Consider the following 8,800-nt stretch of genomic DNA (forward strand, 5'->3'; position numbering starts at 1 on the left):
ACTATCTCAGTGAACTTCCATGTATTTAGTTTTTCTCTGCATTTATTTCTAAACCTAAGCGTTTAATAAGGACTCTGCATTTCTTTTTATTGTTCTCCTATCATCCCAAATTTACATCATCAGCATACGCCGTAACCTGGTGAATACAATTCAGCTCTAGGGCCTGGTTGCTATCTTTAATTTTCCTAATAGCGTACTCCGGAACAAAGCTGAACAATAATGGCGATAACGCATCTTCTTGTTTCAGGCCATTCTCGACGTGGAAGCTCATGGACAAGAATTTTTCTGCTCGGACTTTACTTTGAGATTCATTTAAACACATTTTAATTAATCTAACTAGATTTTTCGGTATTCCGAATTCTGTAAGAATGTTGTACAATATTTCCCTCCTATCCAAGTCGAAAGCCTTTTTGAAACCAATAAACAGCTGATGTACTGGGTAATATATTCCCATTTCTTTTCGAGCATTTATCGAATAGTAAATATCTGGTCGATAGTTGATCGATTTTCCTAAATCCACACTGATAATCTCCAATAATTACATCTGCATATGGAATCAATCTTGTTAATAGAATGTTAAGAAAAATGCCTCGATAATTATTATATTCAGTTTTGTCGCCTTTCTAGTGAATTCGAAAAGTAATTGATTCTTTCCACTCTTCTTAAATGTATTCCATAGGATTTTTTTTTTTTTTTAAGTTTCGTAATGATATATTGAATTCCTGTCGTTAAAAGTTCAGAAACCTTCAGGGCTTGGTAAACCGTGATGGTGGTTATAAGTCTAGGAAACCGCACGATCAGACGAACAGTCTATTACGCATATGATCCATTAACAGAAAATTTGGTACTTTTCCGATTCTGAACAAGCTTAAGGAACAGTCTGTGAATTATACCTATAGAATTCAGAATTTTACCGATTTTGTAGATTCCAAGGACCTGATAGATGGTAACATTATTAAGTATGTGATCAATGAATGAAAAAATAGTTCGAATATTCATATGTATATAAAATTTAAAACGTAAAAAATTCAAGAATGTACAGGACCACCCTAAACTAAGCTCTTGATGTGCAGCTTTTAAGATTGTCATATAAATGTATTTCTCTCATGTTTTATTTTTTGTTTGAAAACGAGGGTGTGTGATATTTTGAAGTAATAATACTACATGCAATTTAGATAGTTATTTGTGTATCTTTTTTATAAAAAAAAACTACTTATTTTTCTTTGTAAGAAGTTAAAAAATTATATATATATTAATATATTAATATATTGTGGATGCACTCAATAATCAATTATTATCATTATCGTTTATTGTTAATTATCTAAGAATAATCTGATTTAAAATTGTATTGAAATAAAGTCAAGTTTTGGTTACATAAAGAATAAGGGAAAATGTAAACACTAACATGTAGTAAGATATTACACATGGTTTTGTTATTGTTTATGTGGCATTGCCTAGACACAGTGTTTGCATTATGTTGTAAAGAAAAGAATTGAGAAAAGAGCGTGTAAGCTTTAAAATGAAGTAAGATATTTGTAAATTCAGCTTGTTAACAAAATACACAATTTAGGATATGACATAATATGCAGATTGGCAGAAATAAACTGTCTGAGAATTTTGGACATGGCATGACAATGGAGAAACGAAAGTTTTCCAATAGCTAAGGCATCTGACGTCAATCCAGAGATGAGCAGACGAATTCCATCGTCTGGAACATGACAATAAAAACCAAATCTTTGTTGAATTGTGAGGGAAGTTGAGTGGAAGTACTCAAGCGATTATAGTCGAGAGAGAAGAGGTCGACGAGGTGTGTGGAACCTCGGTCTTAGGATCGAGACCAGACGGTCTCCTGTTGTTGGCTTATAGTTGGACAATAGTCAACAAACCAACCATTGTCCATGTTCCAGTCTACGAGCAGTTCCAGGTATGTCATCAGCTATGTTGTTGCCTATGTCTAAATTCTCTGAGGTTTTTGAGTACTAAAATCTGAGAGTGTTATGTCGTATATATCTTTAACATCACACTTTACACATTACTAAATTAATCAGAATACATTAATTATTTAAATTAATTTGATGTTTGTCATTTAAATTAACCTCTCGCGAAACGTACAGTAAAATTGGTTTAATACCTGTCCATTTCGGATAATGGACGGAAGCAACCTTCTTGCATTAGTAAGCAATTTATCCCCAGATTTAAGGCACGATGCAGCGAGGTTGTCATGGTAGAGTATGCTGAAAGGCTCAAGCCTTGTACCGATCCCAGGGGTATTTAGAAGCCATTATTAAGGTTATCATGGAGCAGATGCTTAGGTTCGATTCCAGTTAATACATAAGTAATTTATTACCTCTCGCACGTTAAGCGTAAATCCTACATTATAAATTTTTATCGTAGGTTATTTGGTGGAGATATGATCATTATCGCATTCCAGTCTAGATTGTCACGGTGCGTGTATAATTAGTTCCAAATAATTTAAATTAATCACCATTGTTATGGTGGTGACATTTTAAGGTGGAGATCCCTAATATAAGATTTAATAGCTAAGATTAAAGTGTTTAAATTCTAAAGAAATTTAAAACCCACCCGCCCACCCTTGCAGATATTTGTTTTAGAAATTAAGTTGGATATATTGGTAAAATATGTTATCGTTAATAAACAATCATAGGGTTCATTACCCTGTGATGAAAGATAATGGGAAACCTGCAACCATGTTTACGAACGCACGGTACTATTATCTGGATCAGTGAGTATTGCGACACTTTGTCGGATACAGTCCAACATTTGGAGTAAAAACTGAGAGTAAAATCAAAGAAAATATACTAGATAGAGTATATAGAAATTATTATGTAGTACAGTTTACGGAAAAGGATTTTAGCATGGATGATCTCTTAGAACTGGGTTTCAGACGACATGTGCTTGCGACGATATCAAATATTTCCGAAACATGTATTACATTACGTGGGGCAATCTTTTTCGTCATAAAAACAGAAGGGTACAAATATAAGATTTGTGCTGTATTCAAAGCAAGTAAAGATCAAATGAGAGTGAATCAGTGGCTTGATAGATTTAGGTTTCGTTTTGAGTGCTCTCAAGCGATTCAAATTGCCGAGTTACTTCCTACGGTAGCTCAATATGAGAAGGAGGCCCAATTCATTATAGCTAATGACAGTTTGTTATTAGATTTAGCAGCTTTTGCTGACTTATTCATTAAAAGAAACTCTAAGATGTTCCAGTAAATTGAATAATCAGTTGTGTAATTATATGTAAATAATTAGGCTTAGAATTATTAGCGGAAATAAGTTAATGGGTATTATAGTAAAGAGTTATTATATATAAATATAGTTATAAGTATAGTTATAATTATTTTAGAACTAAGTTAATGTTATATTATTATTATGATATTATAGGTTAGGCTAGAATAATAATAGAATTATGTAATAATATTAGGAAGTTAGAAAGATTTAGTTAAGTATAGTAAATAAATAAATCGAAATGTTTAATTAGTGAGATAAATTGAGTACTGAATAAAAATACAGAACTAAAAGATAAAGTGATTAAGTAAACATAAGGAGTAAGAAGGAGTAGGAGAAATAAGTCTAGTTGTGAGATAAAATGATTAAGGAATAAACAAGGGATACGAAATATGACGTTAAAGAAGAATGGAAATATAATGAATAATGCTATCTATAAATGAAAATATAGGGAATAAGAATATCTAGAGTAAAAGGAGAAGGCAAAGACTAGACAAAATGCATGATGAAAATTAGTGGTTAATGGCTGTAGCTGGTAAGAAAATTAAAAATTAAAATTACATAATGACTTAATTAGTACATGAACATTAAAATTTAGGCGAATTTCTTGGAGAATAAAATACTAAGTAGACGGGAAATCACATTCTCGTTGAGTTAAAAGTGGGTCTTTCCAAAACGTCAATGAGGATATTTTATTTAGAGAATCACATAAGTCTTCGATGATAGAGTTAGAAGAGACAAGGAGGATGCCTCGTTTATCATTTGCGAAGCGGTGACAAATTCTTTTTGGGGTGAATCCAGTCTATTTAGAATAAAATCCTAAGAGTACGAAATTAAGAGTTAAAAAATTAAGTATGTAATTGAGAATGAAAGAAGTAAGAAGTAACAAGAGAAGTAATTTTAAGTAATTTCAGTAAATAATAGAAGAGAGGCTGGCGGATCTAGTAGAAGACTAGGTTAGTTTCAGGCCTAGAAGTAATAAGTAGCGAGTCATTAACGCTTATTTTCATAAAGATTGAGACGAGAGATGAAAGAGAGAATTATGTATAATCAGGATAGTAAGAGAAAGAGAGCCGTAGAATAATAGATAAATAGAAAAGTGATAGCATAAAGATAGAGAATAATATTGTGACTATTAAAAAATAAGTATGGATGTGACTTTAATAATACCTAAGTTAGACAAATAGTGTATATATTATAGAAAAGAAATATGAATATAGAGAAGAATATAGAAAATACATACGAGGAATAGTATAGAAAATAGATGAAATATAAATATAGAGAAATAAGTATATATATGCTAGGAAGTGAAAATAAAGCATAAATGAGGTTAAAGAGAATATATAGTAAGAAAGAAAAAAAAATGAGAGAAAGAAGAAATAAGTTTAGGGAAGAAAAAGATGCAGGTATTACCGATCTAAAGTTGCCCTAAATAAAGATAAGAACAATTTCGAGACGATAAACATATATATACGTTAAGATACTAGATTTACAGTGATCGTTTCAAAGCTTAGGCCAAATGGCATTTAATATAATGGATTTATAAGGATAACATAGATACACTGGACGTTGCGTACGTTATGTAGTAAAGTTAAGTAATTTAAGTTATACTTATATGATTATGAGATAAAAGATACACGGATATAGACTATGGCAAAAATTGTTTTGTTGCTGGTTAGCTACCAAGAACAGAAAATGAGCCAATATATAGATTTAGAATAATAATACCGAATGTGATAATGTATTAAAATTTAATTATCTGCATGCGAGGTAATTTAAATTTTATAACGATTAATGACAAAAGAAAATAGTTGGGAGACGTCTTGACTATTATTATTATTATGCGGAAGTGATAGGAAGGTTAATATCGATTTTTGAAAAAAATGTAATTATGAGTGTGAAGAAGAATGACATTTTTGAAAAAAATAAAAATAAATAAATAATAGTGATATATTTGATAGAGTTTAATATTAACAGATAGGTTTTAAAATAAAACGATAACTAGAAACAAAGCAGGTTTATAGATGCACGGCAAGTCGAGCAGCCGTTGAACATCCAAAGCTCATCGAAATCCAAGGAAATGTGGATTTCCATCGATTAAAACCCCGAATCTGTAAACAGGTTTTGGTTGTAGTTATCGATATTTAGGGTGATTAAATAAATATATTCTTGTGAATTAAATAAATAGATTGATTTAAATAAAAGAACGCGAATAATATTAATAATAATATTAATAATGTAACTGTAACTATAATAAATAAATATATGTACTTACCCAAACAGTAATAGTATGCACTCTATGCGCAGTTCACGAAAAACATAGTTAAGTGAACATAGCGAAACTACACTACACAGAACATAACACAGATAAATTGAAAACATTTCATACTCAGTTAACAGTGTTTAATATATATGAGTTTTTGCATAGGTTAACGAGAATATAGATGACGAAACAATTTCACGAAAATTGAAGAATATTGGTGAGGATTAGATTAACATTCCGAATGTAGTTCACAATTTGTGGAGTAAAAAGAACTTGGTGAAGACCGGCTTGGTGTTTGTAGACTAAAAAGTGGGACACGTCAACGGAAGACATTGTCAAGGTTGACTTCAAAAACACTGACATAGCAGTGCGTTCAGAAGTGTAATCAAGTGTTGCCAATTACACAAAAAAAGATTGTGCAAGTTTGTACAATACTGACATAGTGAAATTTTTTTTAACGGCGTAGGTTATGAAGAAAAAGTGATAAAATAATAAAATAGTGTAAAGCTAATCTGTTGGTGTTTTTCGTGTGTTAAATTACAGTCTTATCAGTGTAAAAGAAAAAGGAAACCAGGTAAGGATAAATTCCTGGCGACCAAAATAAAAACATTGGAGTTGGAAGTTATGGTAATGAACTATGTGTTGACATCCGGAAGGAAAATTCCGTCATTCAGATGTGTGAAAACGAAATGATAACTGAAGTGAGTATGTATGTATCTTGGCTGGTGTGATCAGTACCACGTAGTTCACGTTTTAACTAATAGATGGCAGAGGAATACGTTTTAGAGACTATGTGGATATTATGAACGTTTGAAAAAAGTAAATAAACAAATATACAGAATGAATTAATTTAAGAAATAAAAATAGTAGTAATGTAAATAAATAAAGAAGGTCTTATAAAATGAATGAGATAAATAACTAAGATAATGACAATTTATGTGTTTTGTTTGTAGGATAAAAAGCATTTTTGTTTTGGAAAAAAAGGTACTGTAATAATCAGATTATTTATTATTTTAAATAGGTAAACAGAGACCGATCTCCACGGAGATCTAGTCGGTAACGATGTTACCTCAGTTTTGAGGGGGGGCATGTGGATGCACTCAATGATCAATTATTATCATTATCGTTTATTGTTAACTATCTAAGAATAATCTGATTTAAAATTGTATTGAAATAAAGTCAAGTTTTGGTTACATAAAGAATAAGGGAAAATGTAAACACTAACATGTAGTAAGATATTACACATGGTTTTGTTATTGTTTATGTGACATTGTCTAGACAGTGTTTGCATTATGTTGTAAAGAAAAGAATTGAGAAAAGAGCGTGTAAGCTTTAAAATGAAGTAAGATATTTGTAAATTCAGCTTGTTAACAAAATACACAATTTGGGATATGACATAATATGCAGATTGGCAGAAATAAACTGTCTGAGAATTTTGGACATGGCATGACAATGGAGAAACGAAAGTTTTCCAATAGCTAAGGCATCTGACGTCAATCCAGAGATGAGCAGACAAATTCCATCGTCTGGAACATGACAATAAAAACCAAATCTTTGTTGAATTGTGAGGGAAGTTGAGTGGAAGTACTCAAGCGATTATAGTCGAGAGAGAAGAGGTCGACGAGGTGTGTGGAACTTCGGTCTTAGGATCGAGACCAGACGGTCTCCTGTTGTTGGCTTATAGTTGGACAATAGTCAACAAACCAACCATTGTCCATGTTCCAGTCTACGAGCAGTTCCAGGTATGTCGTCAGCTATGTTGTTGCCTATGTCTAAATTCTCTGAGGTTTTTGAGTACTGAAATCTGAGAATGTTATGTCGTATCTATCTTTAACATCACACTTTACACATTACTAAATTAATCAGAATACATTAGTTATTTAAATTAATTTGATGTTTGTCATTGAAATTAACCTCTCGCGAAACGTACAGTAAAATTGGTTTAATACCTGTCCATTTCCGATAATGGACGGAAGCAATCTTCTTGTATCAGTAAGCAATTCATCCCCAGATTTAAGGCACGATGCAGCGAGGTTGTCAATATATATATATTAGTTAATCCTTTAGAATTCATAACGTAAATATGTTAAGAATTTTAAAAAAATCTTTTCGAAATTCATGTTTTATTTTAGAGGTTCTATATTATTATCTACATCAACCACTAATCAAATGAGTTCTTGTGCTGTAGAGAAGCGAAACAAAGTCTGTTTTATTAATTTAAAGCAAAATTTTGAAAAAAGCCCAAAAATTTCCCAAGCAAAAAAGCGAAGCAGAAAAATACGAGTTCTTTCCCAAAAAGCCGTTTTTTTTTTCGAGCTGTTGCATCTCTATTCCTACATGCAGCTAAAACCTCATTATTGCCAAGAGTATCGAAAGGTATTCCGGGAAAAACTCTTCTGGTAAACAAGTCACATATACAGATGAACAGCCTCACAAATGTGCCAAAATTGTGAAAACGTAATTACTAAGAAGTCAGACTTAGCAGCACATATAGTTGAAAATGCATAGAGTTGAAAGGTCTCACACGTGTCAAAAGTTTGAAAAGTTTGGATTTCCATTTTAATTGCACTTAGATTCACACGTACATGTATAAAACTTTAAGTGACCGAAACTGTCCAAACTGATTTATTAAAAATTCACTTGGCAAAAGCTATATCGATATGTACAGACGTAACCCTAGACATGCATAGTGTATGGAAAAAGATATAGTCTAAGTTCAGATATTTATTTATTTATAATAGGTTTCAGATACAGCCAATTTTACACTGAAACATTTTAAACACTTGTGTAACATAACAATAGAATAATTTGAAATCAAGACAGTGCAGTACAATGGCAACATTACAAAGATAGTTCATTTATAGATATGAAGGTATGCTCATTTGAAAAAAAAAAACGTCTATAGTTTCTGGTAGCTGATTATACGTGATAACAATTCGGTTAAGAAGGAACCTCTGGACAATATTATTCTCTCAGAGCTCGAGTGTAGAAGAGATCACTAGACCGTGTTGTTCTAGCGGGTACGCTTAAATTGATCTGTTAACTGTTCACACGATATATGGCCATTTACAATTTTATGCAAAAATATTAGGTCAGAAATTGTTTCTAACTAAGGGAGATTTGATATTGAGAAATGTTAAAACGTCCTTTCTCGAAAGTGTTCGGAGATGAGGTACTCAATACGATACAATAACTAAAAAGATATTAATTACAGAATTTAATTTTTTCAGACGAGTAGGGCAGGCCATAAACCAAATAGAAGAACCGTACTCAATAGTGGGAGCAA

The sequence above is a fragment of the Thermobia domestica genome, chromosome 7, assembly GCF_964235325.1.
Source record: "Thermobia domestica chromosome 7, izTheDome1.hap1.1, whole genome shotgun sequence".
Classification (NCBI taxonomy): domain Eukaryota; kingdom Metazoa; phylum Arthropoda; class Insecta; order Zygentoma; family Lepismatidae; genus Thermobia; species Thermobia domestica.